The sequence below is a fragment of the Pelodiscus sinensis genome, chromosome 6 (assembly GCF_049634645.1).
Source record: "Pelodiscus sinensis isolate JC-2024 chromosome 6, ASM4963464v1, whole genome shotgun sequence".
Classification (NCBI taxonomy): Eukaryota; Metazoa; Chordata; order Testudines; family Trionychidae; genus Pelodiscus; species Pelodiscus sinensis.
The window spans coordinates 39,445,768-39,470,788 of record NC_134716.1 but is presented as its reverse complement, the minus strand read 5'-3'; the positions used below and the strand labels follow the sequence as shown (position 1 = coordinate 39,470,788).

The 25,021-nt window shown below is 41.3% G+C and overlaps 1 long non-coding RNA gene across 1 annotated transcript in view; it reads left to right on the top strand.

The window, feature by feature from the left end:
* The window catches only part of LOC106732011 (uncharacterized), a 71,094-nt gene extending 48,497 nt beyond the window's left edge, over positions 1-22,597 (top strand). The window contains exons 2-3 of the long non-coding RNA XR_012904713.1: positions 2,286-2,370; positions 19,884-22,597. This is a non-coding gene — a long non-coding RNA (uncharacterized LOC106732011). The remainder of the gene's footprint in view (positions 1-2,285; positions 2,371-19,883) is intronic.
* The last annotated feature ends 2,424 nt before the right edge of the window (positions 22,598-25,021 follow it).

The window sequence follows — 25,021 nt, the reverse complement described above, 5'->3', positions numbered from 1 at the left end:
TACTTAGGGAGATGGTAGAATCTCCATCCCTAGTGGTTTTTAAGCACGGGCTTGACAGAGCCCTGGCTCGGAGGATTATTTGGGATTGGTCCTGCTTTTAGCATGGGTTTGGACTCAATGACCTCCTGAGGTCTTTTCCAACCCTGTGTTTCTATGAAAGTGACCATCAGCCACCTTATTACTTCACTGATGCTGGTCTGTGTACTGGGCCAATGCTCTCACACATGGCAGATCAGCCTTCTAACATACACCAGCTACCAACCGTCACGGGGATCCAATGAGGCAACTTGATATCACTGAGCCACAGAGAAGCCCTGACTATACACCTCTTTTTACCTCAGCACGTTCCCTGACAAGCAACTGTGAAGTCTCTCTGATATGGTTTCCTCTGAATTATTCCTGTGGAATTAACTCTGTGGAACAAACAGGTTTCTTGGATACCCAAATGTGAGGATCCTGGAATATGTACCAAAGATGAGGCTATTCATAGAGAGTCCCCACATTGTATCCAAAGCATCTAGGCTTCCTCACTTCTCCATGGCAGCCTCTCCAGGAAGGCTGCAACCCTTGGAATCTTCGGTTAGGTCAGGTTGCGCATCCTGGGAGGACAATGCCTATGTTCAGGGCTCGACAAATAATGCAATCTAGTCGCTCGTGGTGGGTAGATTGCAACCCGGAAGAGCCGGGTTCAGGCGATCTGCACATGCGCAGATCACCGGACAGCGTGGCTGGCGAGCGGGGCTCGCCGTGGTTCGGTGAACCCTGTGGTTATGTTAATATGCTGACCCTGTAAAACTGAGATGTGGAATATGTGCATGTGCATGAAAACGAGCTCTGCTGAGGGACTCCAGCAAAATCTGGAGGAAGGGTAAAATGAGACAAAAATTATGCACCCTAAGAAGCCACTTCAGAAACCTACCATCCCATCTTAGTGTTTTGGTACCTATGACTCCACAGGAAACAATAACTTCACAACTTCCATTATTGCTTCTGCATGAACTCCTGTTCAGTCTGCAGTCATGTTGTACCACCATGTTGTATAATTATTAGGGGATGCTTCCCATATTAATTTATTTGAATATGGGCCAAAGAAAACCAGTTTTGGTTTTCTTTTTTATTTGAGAGGGTTTTATTTTATGGGTAGGATAATAGGGATGGAGAATACCCACAACTATGTTCCCGTTTATCAGTGTTGTTTGTCTTTAACAGAGACCTCCAATTGGTCCCATTGCTGGCAGAACTCAAATATATTACACAGAAACAAACAGACGTAATAGCCGGTGGGATGCAATAGACCAGTTATGACTGATGATAGTGCCTTTATGCCTTTTTGCCTTTATGCTTATTTTTAAAATCCCTGGGACACAGATTGATTATGGCCAAAGAGCTTATGAAAAATGTATGGACTTTGAAAGAGCTTCAAAATGTACCATTTCCACATATATCATCTCTTGGTGGTCATTGTCCTCTCCCACCCCGTCAAAAAAATCTTGTTTATGTTGGTAATATATGTTTAATAATCAAAAACTGATGCTATGGATTAAATAATCAAAATGTCAAAGAATATTTTTTTTAAAGAGAAAAATTGGATTAGTATGATTCTAACCATTCTTTAATCGGTTTCTGGGCAACAAAAATGTCAGCTGTTATTGCATTAAACTTTAATTTTCTTGCACGAGTACAGGATTATATAAAGGAGCATTGGATTACACTCAGCATGGATTAGTTGAGTGGAGTCTTTTCAGCCAAGGACCAAATAGATTTCCTTCCTTTTGTGATTTATATATTTATTGCTGTTTTTTCCTTCCTTCTAATTCCTATTACCCTTCTGTTTTGCCAGCACTGAGAGACCCTCAAAAGCAGACAGGCAGGCAAAATATTGGCTCATTCCTTATATTTGTGTTCCAAGGATCCTCACTAGCCAACGTCAAAGGAGTAAAGTAGCCTTTAGCCATGGAAACTGCTTGCTAGTTTAAAGCTAGAAAATTAAAACTTTTAATTGTAAAAGAAGCATATTATTTTCTTTTTTAATTGAAAAATAAAATCCAGAGTAACTCTTTAGAATTAAACAAACATCCATAGTTTTGCCTTGACCTAGACAGGAAGGGCCCACTGGAAATATAAAATGACAAATGGTAAAAACAGAGATCTTGGCAGAATAAGGTAGCCACAGTTTAGAGAGGGAGACTATCCAGGGTTTGTAGAGTGGGATCCAGGAAGGAAATAAACAATAGTCACCTCTAACAGACTGAATATCATTAACTACATTTTGATTTTTTTTGCAGCCAGCTTAAAGAATGACTAATGAGGTTCCTGCTCTTAACATGGCAGCCAGTGAGGAGGGACTCCAAAGCTGAAGAGACCCGAAAGGTATTTAAAGAAAAGCCTTTAAGCTATTAAATAACAGAATACGGTCTGGAGTTAGTCCTGTCAGTAACCTCCTTTGGGTAGATATGTCAACAACAAAGAATCTTCAGATTGTATAAAAGACACATTAAGAGAACATAGCACAAGACAGAAAATCAGTTAAAAGATGAAAGGTCTGGTTCTGCACCATGGGAGTCAGTGGAAGCAGGATCTGGTCTCCAGAGTTCATTAAGACAGCATGACATTCTGGTTGATGTTAAAATACAGAGCAAGAGCATACTTTCCACGCATCAGTCATGAAAATATGTTGTGGGTGACAAACAACCCAGAAACTTGAAACTGAGATGTGTGACTAGTGAATCATAAGCTACACCCATCCATGTGCTTAAATACATCCTTCAGTATATGTTGCCAATTGCTTGTGGTAAATAGCTCAGTCTACAGACAAGCATACCCAGACCTTTTTATTTTCCCAGACACCAGAATTGCTGTGAAGTAACTCTGAGCTGCAGTAGCATTCCGGCTATTGATATGTAAAGAGGCGTACAGCAAGATCCCTCTTTGGTCTCTCTTCCGGCAGGACTATAGAATGTTGCACTCATGGCCATTGCAGAATGAAAGGATGCATATAGCTAGACTGTGCAGTTACCATACGCTAAGGGAATATTATTATATCCAATAACTAAAATTATTTTGTTTACTAGCTTAGGTTCGTGTCATGCAGGGGTGAAAGTAATTTAAATCTCTTACAGGTACTGTCCTATCACAAGCCACCCCTCCTTTGGGGATGGAGAGGCATCTCAGGGTGGGAGGGAGTGTTGTGATACATCAGTACCTGAAAGAAATTTAAGTGTGGGATGGAGTCCGGGGGGCTTAGAATGGAGGATTAGGGTGTTGGAGGGGGTGCAGGAGTCTGTGTAGGGGGCTGCAGATGTGGAGGGTACAGGAGTCGGGGTTGGAATGTATGAGGAGCTCAGGGCAGGGAATTGGGATGGGGGGGATGTATGAGGGGCTCAGGGCAGGGAACTGGGATGGGGAGTCAGGGCAGGGCACTGCAGGTAGGGGACAGAGGGTGTGAGGGTCCTGGAATAGGATTAATTTACCTGGCTGGGATTGAGCTGCTGCCCAAAGCCAATTCTACCTCCCCTCCTACCCTCACCATGGCAGGAACAGCCGGCCCCTCTTGCTGCCAGCTGTCTCCCTGCCTGCCTTTTTAAAGAGCCTGCCCCAGACTGGCTCTTGCTGGAGTGGCACACTGGGGCACATTCCCTTTACTTTCATCTCTGATGTCGTTCAAGATCAAATCTATTAACCAAATTAAGGGCAACATTATACATTCCCACTGAAACCTGTAAGAGGTGCTAGAGGCCTAACTTACTCTGTGAGGTGAAGTTTGCAGTTTCCAATTGGTTCTTTCCTGAGTTGGGAGGAGTTTGCCTAGGAGGGAGGTAGTGTTGTAGGCTTGCAATATTACCAATTCTGAGGCAGTCCAGTTGTGAGTGTGCTGGAGCATCAGATCACAGGGTGGGCTTGTTCACAATACTCTTCTGGGCTCTCTGGCTGCACAGCTTTGACAAGAGCCATTCTCCTATTGATTACCACACTAGTGTAACCCCCTGCCAAATGGATAGTGCAGTGGTGGAATATAAAATAACATTGCTCATAACCACATTCTGACAATCACTTTGGGGTGGGGGTTCTGCAAAGTGTGACAAAGAAGGCTTGTTGTCAGAAGAGAAATGGATTTGAAGGACCAAAAGTTTCAAGATTCTGTGCCAATGAACATTACAGTGCCTAACTAATGGGAGATGCTGAGGATGGGGCTTTCTGAAGCTCTGGCCCCTAACATAGAGAGATTCCTAATACCAGTCCACAGGAAGGTGCCTGGCTTTCCTTGTTATCTAAAGCTGGGAACCCTCTCTTGGAGTGAGGAAAATGAGTTAGTTTCTTGCCTCATTCCATACAAAACAGCTAGAGGTGGTAGTGGTGTCTGCTGTGTATGTTTTACCCTAGTGGTTAGAAGACTCGTGCATGATGTGTGAGATCTAAGTTCAATTCTGCTTTCTGCATGATGGGAGCAGGAGGGAAGGATTTGAACAGGCATGTCCCACACCACTGAGGAGAAATTCTGACCACTGCGTTATGCGATATTTTGATTTGGGGCTCCTGCAACCTCTCCTGCTGAAACATTTCCACTAAATATAAATACTTTGGGTTATTGGGCTAGAGAGACAATATGCAGAGGAATGACTTTGGTTAGTGCACCTTGGAGATGAGTCATCCAACCTCCAGACTCCCTGCTCCAATTACTCTTTTACCACTACCTACTCTTTCTCTGGACAGATTTTGAATGGGAGTTCTAGGGTAGGTGGCCACTGAACGCACACATAGGATTGAGGCCTCACACTCAAGTTCTGTGGACAAATATTTATCTTCTATGGTTTGTGGATTGCGCTGAGGCTTAGACAGGAGAGAGGTGTCCAGAGTAGAGCAGCATTGTGCATATCCAGTAGCTAAAAGTTGAACACCTAAAGAATTTTTACAGCAAAAATGTAGGTGCCTACAGGCTTAGGCAGCACTTGAGTGGGAGTTTTATGGGTTTCCATGAAGCCTAAAACTGGGTCTTAGGAGCCTAAGTACCTTTGTGCTCAAGGCCTTTGTGCCAGTTCTAATAAAGATTTCTTTTTTACCTTAGCTGTGAGTGTTAATGGAAGCCTAGCAAAGGAAGCACCTATATTGTTTGCTTTTGAGTTGGATGTTCACTGACTCTGTGGGGTAGCCAAAAGGAATTTAGATTACCACTCCTACATACATGCACCAAAAAAGGAGTAGTTATCAAAATTCAGCCTCAGAGTTATTACCCTCTATTTTCTGAATCAACTGAAGAATTGGACCCAGCTTATATTGGCTGTTTTTCAAATAAACCTTACATTTTTTCCAGAAATAGAACTCCAGTTACTGCCTTGGATCCATCGACAGAGACACCAGACTGTCAAACACTAAATCAGAGAGTATATTTCCTGCTGCTTCCATCACATCAAAAAGACACAGAGAGCCAGAGAGACTCCCCATGGTGACTTTCAGACATGACATTTCCGCATCATTTCTGTCTCAGTTGAGGCAACTATTTGTGGCATTTAAATACTGTGCTATACAATCGTATTCTTATTGTCTTAACCCCACACTTTTTTAAAGCTCACTCTGGCACATTCAGCACAAAAAGCCAAAATCAATGGTTCTGCTTTCAATAAGCTCTCTGGGAAATGGAACACAAGAAATCATTGGGTAGCTAACTGCCAGTCTGCATATGTCACTTTCTGACTGTTGCCAATCAGAAAACATTTTATCTCATTAGATTCTGTAACATTTAGGATTTGAGTGTTCTAGATAGAGCACTGGTCACCTTTCCCCCTTTTAGTCACCCGTTTAAATTAAGGTCGACGGAGCCATGTAGATGAGGTTTCATTCCCACTGTGACCGCCCCGTTATGCCTCGTGGAATGAGGTTTATCGGGGCTTCCCTTGTCGACCGCAGAGCGTCCAGACTACCGCGCTGTGCCACCAAACAGCTGATCGGCACAGTGCAGCAGCCATTTTGATGTAAATGAAGGGGCGATTATTTAAATCGCTGCTTCATTTCCCTTTTTTGAGTTCACTAATCTACATGGCTCACCGACGGAGCCATGTAGCTTAGACATACCCGGAGATTGTTCTCTCAAGTTTTCCAGCTTATTTGTGCAAACCCAGGAGGTTCACACAGTTGGGATGGAAACTTAACAAACCTCCAACCATGGTGGCAGCCCATCACCAGACTGAACTATTGGTTCCAAGTTGAAAACAGCCTGGTGATAGTCCTCTTCACAATACGTCAGTCCTGGTTCTGGCTGAAAAGTAGTGATGTAAACACAAATGAAGAAAAAGGGCCAATGAAACATTCTGCATTTCAAAAAAGTTTATCTTGGCTTCAATGTCTGGAAACTTTGGGAGAAAAATTCTAGTTGTTTCATATTTTAACAAATATTGGTAAATCATTGTTTGAAATGAAGACTGGACATCTTTTTTTCTAGAAGTCATGTTGTTGTTCAGCCATAAGTTATTGGGTTTGATGGAGGAATTACTGGGTGAAGTTTTGTGGTTTCTAGACTAGATCATAGTGATCCCTTTATTTATAGTCTCTTGAGCTTCTAGCTGAGTTGTATTTAATTGATCAATTCCTGGACAGTTCTTTGAAGCATATGAGATGTGGTTTGGACACATTTTTCCACCAAATGTTAGTTTTGTTATTTGATTTGTTCTTTATGAGCCATTTCTTCTGGTTCACTGTGGATGCTTTGTAATGTCCTGCTACACCCCACCATTAACCTCAGTCTGGACCATTCTACACAAGAGATACATTTCCTGGACACCACAGTACAAATCAACAATGGAAAATTAGACACCACCCTCTACAAAAAACCCACTGACTCATACAGTTACCTACATGCTTCCAGCTCCCATCCAGCACACACCATACGATCCATCATCTATAGCCAAGCCCTTCGATACAACTGCATCTGCTCTAATCCCACTGACAGAGACCAGAAACTTCAGGATCTCTACCAAGCATTTATAAATCTCAACCTACCCACCCGGAGAAATAAAAAAGCAAATAGAAAGAGCCAGACGAATACCTAGAAACCATCTACTACAAGACAGACCCAAGAAAACCAACAATAGAACACCACTTGTCATCACCTACAGCCCCCAACTTAAACCTGTCCAACACATTATCAATAAACTACAGCCTATACTGGAACAGGATACCATACTCAAAGAGGCTCTGGGAGACAGACCCATAGTCTCCTATAGACAACCACCTAACCTCAAGATGATTCTTACCAACAACCACAGGACATACCACACTAATACCAACCCTGGTACCTTCCCTTGCAACAAACCCCGTTGCCAGCTTTGGCCACATTCACTCTGCTAATACCATTATTGGGCCTAACCAAGTGAGTTATAAGATCAAGAACACATATTCCTGCGCATCCAGAAATTTATGCTATCATGTGCCAAAAGTGTCCGTCTGCTTTGTACATTGGATAAAGGTCTCAGACACTTTGCCAAAGGATCAATGCCCACAAAACAGATATTAGACAGGATCACAAAGAAAAAACAGTTTCTTGCCATTTCAACCAGAAAGGACACTGTCTCAACGACTTAATTACCTGCATCCTGCTCCAGAAGCCTTTTAAATCTGCACTTGAAAGGGAATCCTCTGAACTGTCATTCATGCTAAAATCCGACACTCTACGTGTTGGTGTGGCGGGTTTTAAGGTGCGAGCTCCACACCCCATGGCTCCCGCTCGCGACCCAGGCTGGGGCCGGCGGAGTGGGGTGGGGCTCCGCAAACCCACCGCCTTTGAGAGTTCAGTTATCCCATCCTACGGGGTCCGTGAGTGAGTCTGGTCCCGGGTGCGATCACCCCTCGCCCTGTATGGGGACGAGGGGGCTCGGTGGACCCGGTCCGGTACCGTCCCGGGTGGCCCCCAGCCGGAGCCCGGCCGGGGCTCTGGAGCCGTCCCTCTAGTCCTGGTCCCTTCCTCTCGGTCCCTCTCGGCGGGGGGAGATTGGGTAGTGTTCGGCTATTGCCGCCTTGAGGACCTGCGCTGAGGTCGGAGTGTGGGGAGTGGGGGACCCTCACCACCAGGTCCCAGCCCGAGGCCCTAAGTGGGGTGGGTGCTTTTAGAGCGATCCCCCCACGGCAGGCGGGGCAGCCGCCTGAAACTCGCCTGCCCACGGGCGCCAAAATGGTCCCGCCTCGGGCTCCTTCCACTCCCCAGCCGCCGGCCCCCCGGGCCGGCGCGAGGGTAAATCACTTACCCCGTCGCAGCCACCGTGCCCGTCCCAGGGCGAGTCGCCAGCTGCCGGCGTCGTCTCCTCTCGTAGCCCGGAAGGCCAGGTGCTTGGGGTGCCGGGAAGCCAGGATGGCTGCCCTCTCGCTCCCCCGCCTCGGAGCGTCTCCCTGCCCCTGTTATGGGCGCGGGCGGGTGACGTCAGGGGCGCAAGCCCCGCCCCCTCCGGGGCTCTCCGGACCGGCTCCCGCCGGAGCGTGCCCGTGGCTCCGCCCCGGGACGCAAACCGGGGCGCCCTAACTGGGCGTTTCGTGGCTGCCCGGGGCTTCCCCCGCTTCCCCCGGTGCGTGCCCGCCCCCGCTTTCTGCTGCAGCGGGGCTGGTGGCTCCGCGCCGAGTGGCTTTCGGCCGTCCGCGGCTGCCGCTTCCCGCTTGGGAGGGGGGGCCACCCCTGCTCCCAGTGCGGACCCCACTGGGTCCGTCACAGTTGGTCTCAACAAAAACACTAACTATCTTACCCATTACAAAGATAGCTTCCCCAATTATCACCTCTAATATCATTTAGCTCACAGACATTTACCTTTCCCTCCCCTCCCCTCGCATCTCCCTTCTGTTCTGAAATGTGATTTGTCCTTTTCATATGTGTTCACTTTTTTTTATTGTATCCTTTGGTATATATGGCTGTGACTATTTTCTTCCACTATTTGATCTGAGGAAGTGGGTCTGGCCCACGAAAGCTCATCGTCTAATAAACCATCTTGTTAGTCTTTAAAGTGCTACATAGTCCTGTATTTTGTTTTGGCTTAACCAGATCATTCCTTTTGTGCCATCAAGCTCATGTAGGTGTAACAGGGAAAATAAGAGGAAGACAGGTCTGATCAAAATGCTCTGTGCTATGGCAATCTTTGGCTGTGCTTGTGACTCGCTGTGCCTTTTACTATCTGGTGTAAATTTCTCTGCTGCCCCTTGACTGCTGTACCTCAGTGCAAAGGGTTAGCCTGTACAGCACTTTGATCAGGAGTATAAAGGTGAGCTTTAAACCACCTTTGTTCCACACTCTAAATCCATTGAATTGTGGACTGTGTAGTTTGCCTGTTCTGAAGGATCTGTATCCTATCATTACTTTGACCAAACCTCCATTATTCTCCATGAAATATGCATCATCAATTATAGATCTGACATCTGGCAAGAGAGTAGTCTATTGAATTTGCAGCTTCCATGGCAATGTATTTGTGTGTGTGTCTGAAGCTGCATACTGTGTGTAAATCAAGGCTCAAAGCTGTCCAAGTTAGGTCTCTCAATGTACTTCAGGTCTCTCAGAGTACCGCTCGCACTTTGTATAAAAATACAAGCCAGATTTTATCACTAACTGTTTATGACAAGTATGAAAGTATATGATACTGATGTGACAACGTGCAGATAATTCATCACTAGAAAATTAAAATGTACTCTCCTTTATTCTCATAGTATCTCCAGTCTCAAATATTTTTCTTAATGACATAGCAATAATTTTACTAAATTTATGTAATTGCAGAGTATACAGTGGTACATAAGTGCAGGATAGGAAACATCACGTACTTCCAGATTTTCTTTAAAATGGGTCGAGAGTCAGATTTGGTATGTTGTAGGAATTGCCAAACCAGATACAAAGGTTCTTTCACCAAAACATATTGTGTAATCAAGAAGTAAATTTTTGGTTCTAAGATTTAAAAACGTGCCATCAACACCCCAGTTCCTGAAAGGATTTTAACAAAAACTATAAAATAAGAGGCTTTAAGGTTAATGGCCCAATTGTTTTCATTGCTTAATGATTAGTTTTGGAGAAAAATCCTTTTATTTCTGTTAGCTTCACGAAAGCCAGAAAATGCGATCTTTTTCTTCTATCTGAGTCCATTTAACACAAATGTAACAAATTTGGCCCTAATTGAAAATATATTGTGCTGTGTGACTATTGTATAAATAGTAGCAATTTCCCCCCTGGAGGATGAAAGGGAAATTTCAGTCCATCTTGATTTGTCATTTGTGCCTCATATTAATCAGCATTGGAACAGACTCAGAGTCACCCAGTCTCTGACCTAATTTCACACAGCATCCCCCTGCGCAACTGCCATTTGCTGACTCGGAGGACAGCAAATAAGATAGAGGTACTGGAATTCTGCCATATGCTATAGCATACGGACAGTCAGTTTACGCTACATTGAATTTATGTGAAGGTAATGACCCTCCCATTCAAATATATTACAGTATCCTATCTTAAGTCTTTAGTAATAATAGTTAGCACTTAAATGGCACCTCACAAAACCTCTGTGGGATTGGCAAGGAAATATTAATCCTATTTTTAAAATGGGGAAGCTGAGTCAGAGACCTTGGAAAACCTCGGAGCTCCACATGAAATCAGGATTAACACACAGGACTCCCAATCTTATATTCAGTTATTCAAACTACCCTGCTACTCATCCATTAGCTTTTACATGTAGAGGACTTTGAATTCTGTACCTTTTTGTGAGCTGCATCTACAGTGATCTTTGTCATGCTTTTTCCTTGACAGAGACATGTAGTTGTGAGCAGGTCCACAAATATGAGGAACATATATAGTTAATATTACAGGGGTGGTAAACTATGGCCCATGCGTCATGTGTGGTTCTTCTGCTGTTAAAGTGTGGCTCACAGAACCTCCTCCCAAATACCCAGTAAGATGGAGGGGGGAGCTCCGGACCTTTGTGCCTTGCACTGGAGTGATGGGATGGGACTTCTGCCCAGTCAGGAGGAGAAGTCATCTTGAGGCTTCAGCTCTGGAAGGAGCATCTGCCAGGGCTGGGGGCTACAAAAGGAGCAGGGCAAAAGCCCATATAATATTCCCTTTTTGTTATAAGTGCTGTGCCAAAATCAGTGTGACATAAAGAGAGACGTAAACTGTACCTTAATACATCAGTGAGAGTTGGTGTAATTTACACAACGAGAGTCAGATTTTGCTCTTTTTCCTGAGGGTGTATATGTGCCCTACCACTAGGATTTACTTCAGTGAAAGTATTCCACATTGATATTGGTATAACTGAAAATAGAATCTGTGCTCAAGGACGGCAGTGTGTGATGCTGTCAAGGAAAGCAGCCAATAGGGGAGTTTCAGAAGGTGTTTCAAAGCAGCCATCTGCTTTCTGCTAGCCCACACAATCTCCATCTGACACCTTCATATTGGTTGTTTTCGTGATTAGGAGGAATGGTCCTCCTAAGTATGAAAAATAAACTCATTTAAACCTGCCTCTCTATTGGAACATAATCTCCTCGACACCAGAGACTGGCTCACAGAATGGAATTTGATGTTAGAAATTACTACTTGGCTGGATAGATTAAAAATAAGTTTCCAGAATCCATTTTTTTGGTGTCATTCCCGATGTATTTGCTCTTCACATGGTTCTGAGTATGACTTATTTAAAGGTAAAAGGAGGTTTCTGAAACTGTTCCAATAAACAGGATTCCTATAACCTGTGTAATTTCCTTTGATTTCTAAATATGTAAGAAAAGATGCCTCATTTGTGCTTAGAAATGTGCTTAGAAATGTGAAAGGCAATTAATGATAAACACACAACTTGGGGGCTTACATACTTAATTTTAAGCATATAAGTACCCCCCAATGAAGTCATGGGCCTGCTTGTGCTTACAGTTAAGCTTGTGCAAAAGACTTTGCAGGATCAAGACCTTCTATTGTAAATTCTTTAGGGCAGGGACAGTGCCATCCTACCATTTGCACAATATTTAGCACAATATGTCTGCAGTCCTGAATTGAAATCTGGACAGTACCATAATACAATGGATCAATCATAATAAAGTGGATAATTAATATTATACATGAAAAGAAAAATTCAAGGTACTTAATCTGGTACATTTATAATACATGACATTATACTATATGTCATTTATAATAGGAAATGGTCTGACTGTATATTCAAAATACATTTTTTTGGTGCACATGTTGCAGATTATATGTGGGATGATTGTATGGCCCAAATTCTTCCCTCAACTATCTCTATTTGAAGTCCAATGAAGTTAGCAGGAGTATAACCAAGGGAAGGATTTCTAGTGATATATTTAAAGTGGAGGGGCCCATGTTGACATAAATTTAGTGCGATGTAAGCTGATTGTACATATGTTACAGCATATGGCTGAATTTCAGTTCTCATCCCTTGCTCATGCCTCATCCTCAGTCACTAAAAGGTTGTCTCATGGGATGACCCTTTGTTAAATTAGGTCAGACTGGAGGATGCCATGTGTCAACTCCTTTTGTTGAATCATACGGTGGGATTAAAACAGCTTGAAAGAGACCTTTTTCATTATTTTTCTTAAGAAGGAAATAGTCAAGCTGGTGAAAATATTTTGGCTTTACTTTGTGGTGGTCACATTGACCCTACATAGCACGTTAAGGTATTTTTGAGCCATAGACTGGGTCTGGCTTGAGTTTACTGTTAAGAACTTTATTTCCTGCCCAACTTTGGTTGAGCCATATTTTTCTTACACCAGACTCAAAGCAGAGATCAGACTTCTGTAGGTTGAAAATGCCTTTTACTACTTTGGGGTGAAATTCATTCTATCTGTGTAAAGCTCAGCTATTCAGGAGGTGTGGTGGAGAAGTTGAGGAGCTGAAATCCAACCCCCAAATCAGGGCCAGGATATTTCCGCTTATGGGCCAGTTGGATATAGTACTGACCTCAGGGTGGGGGTGGATTTCACGGGTATTGCACAAGCCTGGTTCTGCGATCCCTCCTCTGACCTTCCCCTACCCTAGTCTGTCCCCAGCATAGCCTTCTGCACTCTCTTCTGTGTGGGAGAGTGTGGTGCCCCTTCCTGCTGTGTGCCGGGGGGAGATGTTCAGATTTCCCTCTATTCAGGAGGCAGAACTGCTAAGCAGTTCCACTGTGGGGCTTAAATTGCAACAAGGGTCTTGAAGTTATCCTCCACGTGGTGTGAATTCCACCCCGTGCTTTTCATATTAAGCATCTTCTAGTGCTATTTTACAGTACAGATACAAAACTACTAATACTTTTTGAATGCAGCATTAGTTACTTGTGCCATTTTGAAGATGCATCCTGAATATCTAAATTGGTAATTTTGTTACATTCGTAACTCCTTTTTTTAAATGAAATACCAGGAGCCGGAGCCTTAGAAAACATTGGGGATCTATATTCAAATCTTAAATTGTTACCAGAGAAACTGGCCATGAATTAAAATGAGTTTGGTGGTTCCATTTTAACTTACATTTGTCTAAACATCATTTGACCTCATTGAGAGGGACTTGGCCTACAGTTTAAAGTTATGGTGATATAGTTATGCCAGTCATAGATGCAAAAATTCCATACCCTCTGAATGGTGTAGCTCTGCTAGCAAAATCCTGAGTGTAGACATGTTTATCAGCTGAAGAATGCTTCTAACAGTGCAACTACTTTGTTTGCGGAGATGGTGTTCGTATGTTGAAATAAAAGTGCCTTCTATTGGGGTAGGCTGCATCCTCATTAGGGGGCTATGCAGGCAGGGCTATGCCAACATACCCGTGCCTGCATAGGCTCTGTGATATAGACATAGCCAGGTTCTACTGAAGGACTGGAATAGCAGAGGTGATGTTGAGGGCTGGTGTCATAACTAAAATGTGTTCATAGAACCACATGGGGCTAGGAAGCAGCAAAACTGCTTCCCCCCCCCCCCCCCGTGACGGCGCATTGGGGGTCCCCCGTCTCCTGCACCCTGAAATGGCCCAAACAGTCTGCACCAGCCGGTGGAATAGAGGAAGTTTATTGCCTCTCCAGGATACAGCACAGCACAGATGTAGTCTGGTCACAGAGCTGGGCTAGGATGCCTCAGGCCCCCTTGAGATGGGGGAGACTGGGCCCCTAAACTCCAGCCCCTTTCCCTAGGCTGTCTCCTCCATGCTTCCAGCCAGCCACACTAACTAACTAGCCAGGGCAGCATTCCACCTTCCTTTGTTCCTCTCCATGGGGGGTGTCTGGCCATACTGGTTTGCATAGTGACTCATCCTGTTTTGCTGGGTCCTGGTACCCACGGCAGCCAGTGGGGGTTACCCCAGAGCCAGCAGCATAGAAACCAGCCAGGTACCCCCACTACGTCACCCCCCCCCATCATTTTGTACCATCTTCCATCTGAGGATGCCAGAATGTGCCATGCAATGACATACAGCCAAAGGTTTAACAAGGGGGCTCGCTCAAAAAGTTTTCACCTCAGAGTCTATGATTTTTCAGTGGGAGAAAACCTGCTAAATATGGCCTAAAACTGTTCCTAAAGATAAAGGAGGGACACAGAGACAAGGGAATTTCATGGGGGAAGTGTTTAGTAGGACTGAAGGTTTTTTTTTAAACTGTTGGTAAGATGGCATCTGTAACGTTCCAGCCTTGCTAACCTGAAATCCAGGAATCACTTGTTAAGGTTATCTCTGATCAGGATGCATGTGCTGATTTCAGCCATTCTTACTCTTGAGCTGCAGGCAAAGGACCATTTTTCTTCAAACTTGGCTTTTTGTACATGTTGTTTACCCCTAAAAATCAAAGAAAATAGGTCCAGTAGTTTTAAAGTTTCTGGGTGCTTATGCCATTAGTGTTTTCTGAAATGGGATAATTCTGACACAAGTGCCACAAAGACAGAAGAAAAAAGATATATGCAAGCCTGGCAACTTTAAATATTCATAACTTTAAAACTTCTGGCCAATTCATTTTTCAAGCTAGGCTTGAAGTTTGGGTTAACAAAGCAAGAGAAAAGAGATGTTTCTAATTTTGTTTGAATAACGAGTGTGTATAAAAATAAGATTATTTGTAAAAAAGAGTGTTTCATTCCCATCCTTTCCCCATGAGGAATGAATAATTAAAAATGGCAAGATTAATTGTGTTCAGACTTTCCAGAAAGCTTTGGTCTGAGACCAGTCATGGAACATTTCTGGATGCAAAGAATTTGCCTTGAGAAAATTACATGGAATGAAAAATGTGGTTAACCTTAGTTAAAATGTGTGTTCTTCTTGTCTGCTATAATATTGCTTTAGTTTGCGACTAAATACCATGTACTCTCCTAATGCAATATTTGTGAACAATTACCAAATATTAAACAGGGTTACAATTCAGTTACGATCCTGGAATATTAACAACATGACATATTTGCAGTATTTTGGTTTTCACAGTTCCGAAGTCTGCATATTTCCGCTCTTCACTATTTCAAACTGACTGTGGGCCTGACCTCATCACAGGGTACCTCTATTGAGAGAGATTCTAAGAAAAAGGAGAAGAGGAAAGAAAGATTTGTGCATTTTAAACTTTGTTTGAATTGATGTACTCAGATGATTGAAGCTCAGAGTACTGCATGTCTCTTGAATCAGGGTCTGGATAAAGAATATTGCTTATCTTCATTCTTGTCATACATAGCTCCTCTTCCCCTCCTCCATTCACAGTGTTCTTTTGTGTGACAGTTGTGGCCCTTTCAACCACATTTTCTTATCCATATTATATGTTATTCTAACTCCTTTATTTAGGATTTTTCACACATCCTTCACATCTCCTTTACAGTCTCCAGTCAATAAGCACTAAGACCTAAATACTCCTTTGCGCTTCATGGCAATTCCCTTATCACATGCATTTTCTGTTGCCTCAAGGCAGATCTGTACAATTTTTGTTATTGAAATCTGCTTTTTTTCCTCCCAAGCAGATGGAGAATGTGTAAATGTGTCTAAAGACTGAGAATACCATTAACTTGTTTTTTACAGAGCCCTGGGAACCACAATGTCTCTCTGGCTCCTTTCAAACTGAGATGGAAAAAAAAAAGCAATAGCTCCACAATACAAGCAAAGCAACTTTAGCACATTATTGTGTCTTCCTTATAGCTCTGACTTCAGAGGAAGAAAAAAAAAAGACTCACTTCAGCTACTGTGCATCAATCTTTGCTCTTTGCAAGAGAACACAATTCCAAGTCATACATGGGCTGGATTTACATTATTCCATTAAATATTGATTGTAATGCTTGAAGACTTTATTGTTGCTATTTATCAGAGCTTTTTGCACTGAGCTGGGTAGGAAATAACACTGCCCAGCGATTGCTTATTGTGCACTTCACAGCCAATCAGGCATAAAGAGGTCAAAAACGGCAGATTCTATTCATTTTTTTTTTCAAATTCAGAAGATTCAGAAGGGACAGCTTCATTAACCCAATTTGCTCAACAGATGGTATAAAATGAAGAACACTTAATTTATAATTGTCCAGGGGAGATCAGAATTAGAATTACTTTAGAAAGGTTGGCTAGTTTTCTCTTAAAGCAAGTATAAAAAGTGAACTATATAAATTCAATAAATGAAAAAGATTAGGAAATGCTTTCTTGCGAGAAGACTGGTTAAATCTTATTATATTTATCAAATATAATATAAATTTAATTTATAATATATAATTATATTCATAATATAAATATTATTTATTTAAACTCCGAGCTTTCCTTCAGAGTAGAGTTATGGTTTCAGTAAAACATCAGATTAATTTTTGTAATAAAACAGAATGTAATCAGCAATATTTTAAATAAGTGATTCTAAGACTGAGTGAAAAAGTATAAAGGTATTAAGTAACAATGAAAATATGCTGTGGCCCCTATATAAGACATTTAATACAAGTTTTTAGTTCTCTTTATACATTTTTTATAAATGATGCCCTGGAGGATTACACTTTTGAAAGGCCATTGAATCAACTCATTGTCAAAAACCTGCCAAATCATATATTAAAAATGAGATTGAAAAGTGTGACAGGTGAGATCAAACTCAATAGTGTGGGATCAGCTGGTCAGGAACTATGCAGATTGCATACCTTATTTCAAGTTTATTTCAAAATAGAGTGTTATTCCAAGAAGTCCCTTAATCCTTGTGGAATGAGGTTTCCGGAACATAGGAATAGCGTGTCCGTTATTTCAATTACATTTCAAAATAACAGGCACGCTGTCAAGACTTGGAAAATGCTATTTTGGGATACCAGAAGTATCCCGAAATAGCACTGTGGTGTAGACATACTCTAGGAGAAGTCAGCATAGCTCCATAAAACTAAAATCTTATTTGCTGAGATTCTGACTGTATACGGCAATTTTAAACATAGTAGATGTTATTCTCATCCCAATATTTTGATAGATCTCTCTCATAATTTGACTGCTTCCTTCATTTTAATTCTGCAGTTCATGATCTTTCTTTAATTTGCAAACATCAGCCAAGTAAAAGCTGGGATGAAATCTGCAAGATTTAATATTTAGCAGGTGAAAAATACCTTTCTATAACTTCTCTAAAAGACAAAATGGTTTGACGTAGGCATTTAGGCAATGCTGACGAGCAATGAGCTCACCCAGTTCCCACCCACTTCATGATTTTCATGGTTCACTGGAGATTGTTTTATTCAAAATCAAAGTGTGTACAGAATATAGTTCTAGTGCAGAAATTTGTTTCATTGTTGAACATTGGTCTGAAGATTACTGTGCCTAACTGACAAAGAGCTCATTTTTTTCCATATTGCTGTCTTATTTAAAATCCCATGCTTACTTCAAACCTACTTATGATATTTAAAATGAATTTGTTTATTTAAATCTGGATGCAAATCTCAACCAATCATATCTGATGACTCCCATTGCATGCAAGTGTAGTTGGATAGGGACCAGGAAAATGGGCTGGAAGTTCCTGGCTTTGTGTAGGTGCATAAACATAAGAATTGATGGACCTATACTCCATGAATTTATCTTTTTTGAACCCAGTTATAGTCTTGGCCTTTGCAATATACCCAGGCCTTTCTTTGTACATCTGTGCAGGAGTGAGGTACAGGCTACCTGGTGAGTGTGGACAGTGCTCTGGGCTAGCACAGTTGTCATTAGTGTTCTGAAGGACTCAGTAAGGACCTGAGGAGAATTTAATAAGGTCCAAATTCTGCCTCCTAATTCTACACTGGCCAAAGCAGCTCTCTGGGTGCAAAAAGGAGCACATTCCACATAATTTCCAATAGTGACAGAGGTGATGGGGCCACAAGATAATTTTTGGCCAATTCAGAATTCCTCCGGGGCAGTAGTTTTCAACCTGTGGCCCATGGACCACTTATAGCCTGATCTGGGCCACTTGTAGCCTGATTAGCACAAAGCTGTGGCCTATGTGACATCCTCAGGGCCATACAGGTAGTGTATCTATTGTTTGGATGCAGCCCACATAACACAGAGAGCTGCATATGAAGTCCACAGTGGTACAGTGGTAGAGAGACACTGCTCCGAAATGGCTCATCCTTACCTTGGCTAAAAAGCCATAATCTCACCCTGTTTTTTTATTATTGTATATAGCAAAGACAAAACACAATGTTCCAGACACTTTTCAGGACATTGCTAAAAGGATAGAGAGAGTAAAGTGTCTATTTGAAACCTCTCAGGAAGCATTATGACATAGACTCTTCCATTTATTTGGTCTGTTATCATTGGCAATTCAGTAGGCTTTCAGACTCCTAAGGCCAATTGTCTGAACACTTTGGGATCTTCTCAGTTTGTATATTACTAAAATAATTTCTGTTTCAATGTGTATATACATACAATTAAATTATAATTTAAACATGGCTGGCGGAAAAGAGTATATTTAATTTGAATTTTATTTCAATTTTGGTGTATTGAAATGAGTATTGGGTATTATTCATTTGGAAAATCTGATGATAAAATCCCTATAAAAAAGAGAAATTGCAGATTGGTGATTCTTTGGTGAATAATGGTAATTAATAAACCTTTCTAGAGGAGTGAACTGGTTAATAGTCCTTTCCCTCTCTGACCTGAGGTCAGAGTCTCTTAGCTAAATACATTTCACCTTTGACAGTACAACTAAATCCTAGTCAAGATTTTTTTTGTCTGTTACAATAAATTGTCCCTAGGTCTCACCCCTTAATCCTGACTTCTTAAGGAGGCTGGTTAGGAAAGGCGAAGAAAGCCAGGATGTTTCTTATTTTTTAAATTTAGAAATATGTCTTTAGCTATCAATGGGTTCAGTTCTGTGTTGGAAACTCAGAACATACTTAACTCATTACAGCCATTTTGAGACATGAAACATTCAGTATGGAACATTGTGTATGCTTTGACTGGGTAGCCGACAATTGCTTTTGGGTGTAGAAATTTCTCCAACAAGAAGATGAAAATATAATTCTCTGTTGATGGATTTTTATGAGTATGTGGGCAAAAGAATCATTCAGTTTGCTGAGTGTAATTCCAGCTCAACTCATTCACCATGTTGCATTTGGGATGCCTTTAAGGCATCTGTTTATGGATGGGAGATAGGATATGCTGCAGGAATAGGAAATGGAACTTGAATAAAAGTGGATGGCCTTTTAAAGCAGCATAAATTGGCATTCAGCCTGGGTTTATATTGAAATTATCTGAAATAACTTATGAGATGCTGTCCAGTAAATAGAGTTTATCATCTAAGGAGCCACACAGAAAAAAATCATTTAAAAAACTATTGTAAGAATAAAGTGGATGTGAGGCTATAGATCTGGAGCTGATAGGGCTGTCTTTATAAAATTAATCTCAGGCTTAGTGAGTTATGACGATGTTGGTTATTGGATGGATCCATATTGTCAACTGAGGTTCTAAAATCGTTTCTTTACTAAACAGAGACAAAGTAAATTCTCTCTCTCTCTCTCTCTCTCTCTTTTTTCAGGCCATCACTTCTGTGGGAGCTACTTGTGAAATCTGTTGTTTTCATCAAGAGTAACTGCCATTATCCCTGTGAGCATTTAATGGTAGCTACTCTTACAGATCTCTCTGTCGTTTACTCTCACCGTGGAACCACTGGAGGAATATGCCATTATGTATTTTATGTTGCTTTATGTTTCAAGTAACCACCCTGCAAGAGAAGTTAAAGTTTGGTAACAATGTGCCTATGTAAATAGCATCAGATGAGTAGTAGAAAGGGAAGAAGAAATGAGCTGGGATGAAAACTCAGAAAATTCATTCATGACACTAAGCCAGGGGAGAGGTAGATATACTGGAATATAGGGATAGGGTCCAGAGTGACTTAGACAAATTGGAGGATTGGGCCAAAAGAAATCTGATGAGGTTCAATAAGGATAAGTGCAGAGTAAGAATGTCAAATATTAAGTAATTTATTAGTCAAGTAGTTGATGGAATTTCTGGGGCTCTTGTACATTTCAAAGGAGGAATGTGGAACTCCACATGCAGCCCGGGGCCAATGAGAAATTCCACTGACTCCAGGCTGAGTCCCCAGGGGGAGCTCTTGTGCATTTCAAAGTGAAAGCGCCCTCCTGGAGCCTGGGGTCCATGATGTGCTGCTGCTTTGAAATGCCATGCAAAGTCCAGGACAGCTGGAGACTCCCCGCTTGATCCTGGTCTCTGTGTGGCATTTCTGCTGAACCTGGGGACTCCTCAGCTGACGACCGGACGGGAACATGCAAATAAAGCCCAGGGATATTTAAATCCTGGGCTTCTTTTGCAACTTCAAATGCCTACATTAGCCTCCCTATATCGAAGTAGGGGGCTAGTGTAGACATAGCCTTAGATAGTGAATTGGGAGGGGAGGCATAGATTTACACAGAGCAGTTCAAATCAAACCACAAAAATAAAGAAAATACCCTGATCATGACTAGATACACTTTTCCTCTTTATTTACTCATGATCCTTTCCTGGTTCAGTCCACTTTCATTCCCCGAATTCTTTGGAGACATGGTAGTCCTGCTGGGGTTTAAATCATCCTGTGTCTCTCCAGTCCTGGCTTAACTCTCCCACACAAAGAAAACAGGCAAGGTAACTTGTACAATTCAAATTTCAACACACTATCCCTATTGGTTCTTCTGGCTCCGTGCCACAACCTTGCTAGCTACCTAAGTTTAACCACTTAGTCACTGGGTTCTTGTCGGCATTCCTCCTATCCATCACAAATATATATCAACTCCAGCTACGTAATTAACATAGCTGGAGTTGTATATCTTAATTCAACCTTCTGCTGTAGTGTAGACTCAACCTAAGTGTCGTATATAGAAATAAGGACCCACTGTGATACTTGGATCCCTATCCTAGCCCTCATTGGGTGAAATTTTAGAACTAATTAAAGTCTGTAACAAAACAATTGACTTCAGTGGGGCCAGATTTGCTTCTATTTCTGATGTCAGAAGACCTACTTTTAAATACTCTGTAGATGTTAAAATAAGTGGAAAGTACTTAGTACATCTACTATTTACCTCTACTTCTCTAATTTACACCTCTGATGTCTGAACAAGAAGACAGTGAGAGAGAATCTGACACCATTTCTATTCTATCTCCACAAAAACTGTAACAATCTTCCGAAAACAGGGCATCTGCTAACAAGCTGAATAATAAAAAGTACAATGAAATGTGTAAGTATCAAGTATTTTAAACTGCATGTGTGTTCTATTTATGGCCCATTTGAAAAACTCACTAGATACCAGTAGTTTAGTAAGGTGTGAGAGCTCGAGAACAGGCAATTACAGAGGAGAAAGTACACGGCATCATTAAGTACCTCTTCCCTTCTTCTGTCAGTTCTCCTTTTAATTCCTTTCCTTCTAATGTTTTCTTAATTCACTCCTTTATTCTCTGGCAGCCATACTAAATGTTGAAGAGACAATACTTGTTCTAATCTCAGTGAGTCATGTTCAGATAATTAATTCAAGCTCCAAACATTTTGATGTGGATTTGTACAGTTAATTGCATGGTTGGGTAACCAATCTACCAGCACTACTAGGAAGCAGCTGGAGGCATGTATTTCAGTTTTGATCAATCTCAAATGTATAACTCAACTTTGGTCCTATAAATGCTATAAAATATGCTTAAATAATTATATTAACATTTTATATATTATAACATAAGAATGGACATAGTGGGTGAGACCAGTGGTCCATCTAGCCCAGTATTCTGTCTTCCGACAGTGGCTGGTACCATATGCTTCAGATGGAGTGGCCAGAACAGGGCAATTTACTGAGTGATCCATCCCCTGGTGCCCAGTGCCACTTTCTAGCGGTCAAAGAACCATCATAAAGTGTATTACTCAGCACTTAAATATATGTACATTTAATACAGATAATAATTTAGAGCCCAATCTTGCTTTCCTTTTGCAAAGTGGGAAGGAATTGTGGGAATCAGGACTGAACCATGAAATTGTTTTTTACTGATATATAACTAAATGTTGAAGGACAGAGTGCTGCTTATCATGTTTATTTACTAAAATATTTTCCTATCAATGTGCATCAGCTTACTCTGTGCAGACCTGATACCACAAGCTCCTCCACTCTTTTAAGCAGGCCATGCCTTTGCCAATTTTCCAGATCAGAAATGGCCTGCTTATGCCATTGTTGGTCATGGTGAGTACCACCTTACTTTATGTAGTTCCAGGGTGGGTAACTGTGGTAAGAATCAAGGCATTATAGAACAGAAATGTAGCATAAACATCTCTGAGTAAAAATAAAATAAGTTATTACCGAAGTTGCAATTTATTATAAAATAACTTCAGAAGGAATAAGTATGAAGTAATCAAGCATTATGTAAGACACAGACTCTATAAAAACATATACTATCATTTTTCTTAGCTGATTTTTCTCTCCTTTTTCTTTTTTAATTCAATTTTGTTCATGTTAATCCTCATCACACAAAGATATCTCATTATAACATTGCACATAGAGACCTGCAGAAAGGAGAAATGTACTGGGAAGTGATAGAACATAAACTAAGAGAGTTAACATTTAAAAAGAGTAAATGTGCAAATAAAAGTTCTGATGGGAATGGTGTGGTTTATTGCAACCATACAATAAAGTGAATAGGATGGTTTTACAGTAAGGTTTGGAGAAGGAAGACAATTTATTGGTGGCTATGACTGGTGAGGTCAAAAAACATTGGAATCGTGATGAGTGACACCAAACAGCAGAGAGTCAGTATAATAATTTTCTATTTTCTTGGTGGAAAGCAGCAATGTGAAAATACATGTGCAGAGACACTCTTCAACTAACTTCATTAACACCAAGCAGGAAGAACAATGTTCTACAATTTGATGTGTATGTGTATACTGTTTTACCCTTAAGGGAGAACTCTCACCCATTGGGAGAACTCCTTCTCATTCCAAAAAATGTACACAGAGACATATACAAGACTAGAAGAATCACCAGTAGAATGAGTGGCCACAGCAGCAGCAAGTCAAAGAGAATTTAAATAGGAAGGGTATGTAGATTTGATTCAGAAATGGAAAGGAACTCAGTGAAAGTAACAAATTATGGGAGCATATGAACAGATTTCCTGAATTCCAGTTCCCTAAAAATTTAACAAACTCCTGTGAGCCTCCGACCCCCCATCCCAAGTGTGGAGATACATGGAAGCAGAAGAACTTCAGAAGTTTCACACAGCAACAAGACAGGTCGTGGAGAAACCACTTTGGGATGCTCTGTTTTCCACGTACATTGTGGAGCAGACCTTAATAATGGCTGGTTTTAGAGCCGCATAAGCAGGGATGCATGGAACATGAAAAAAGAGTGGCTAATAGGACAATTTAAGAGGAGAATGGAAATGATATGTATTTGTAGTGGCTGCACTGCTGTACACTGGCCTTGGGGCCATTTACTCAGGTTTTGTTTAAGTCCCCTCTGGTAATAGGCATCACATCAGAAGACCACAAAAGAGGGAACTGCAAAGTTAAAATAAAATGGGATTAAGGATTCAGCCAAGATAGGATCAAGGGAAGGATGAATTCTGGTTGTGCGCCAGAGATGGAAATAGGCAGATTTACAAAGAGGTGGGACATACAGTCTAAATACAAGGAAAAAGTAGCTCAGGGTCAAACTAAATTAAATGCTTAAATGTGCTGCTTTCCTTTTGTTCTGAAATCAGAGTTGCTCCTTCCAGCCAACTGATCTCACTTTAAGATAAAACCAGACACCTTCCTTCCCCCTAAAACAGCTTAAGTTGAAAACAAAACATATGTGTTGCTGCTTTTCATCCTCGCACTGCTCTAGAAACAAAGCAGTTTTATTTATAAAATCTTGGAAGCAGGGAGACGAGACAGATACAGGAGGACATGCTCCTGTTTTTATTCTGTTGGGGTATTTAGTCAAATTTTTCCCTTGTCTTGGAAGAACAGATTTATATAAAGTAATTCTAAGTAAAAGCTGGGAAAGGACATCCCAGTAGGAAATAATATGATACTTTTAGCAATTTTGCTGATTAGAAAGGTAATTTAAATTAACTATCTCCCAATCTGTACACTCTGTCTCCTCTCTCTGTGCACATGAAGGAAATCATATACAGAACAACACTGACACAATGATCTCATTCTGAACGCTATGTTATCTCATTTCAGCAATGGAGGGATTAGATCTGTTAGTTTCCATGCTGACAGAGCACTGGCTGGCTCAGCGTAATATGTTTCTCAGCAGCTTTCTGGCTTGCTTTTTATCTTAAGACTAATGGGCAAATGGCAATGAGCTTTCAAGCTTTCTGCAGTATCTTCACTGGTGTCTGGATTGTTTATACTACTTGTGCTCTGAAACTTATATTTATGCTTTGGTTTGATCAGTACATTTATAGGGTTGGTTATGGGAAAATATGCTTAATTTTATACAACTGCTCCATTAAAAAAAGAAACCACTGGGCAAAATGCAGAATGTGGTGTTTATGCAGACTTACAGTTTTCATCTGAATTTGCCTACATTCATGTGAGTAAAAGATTTACAGATTTGGAGCAATCTTTCCAAATTTCCATGAAATTGTGTACAAGATTTTCCCCTGTTCATATGATGACAAAACATTGGCTCTAAGTTTTCACATTTCTTTTTCTTATCA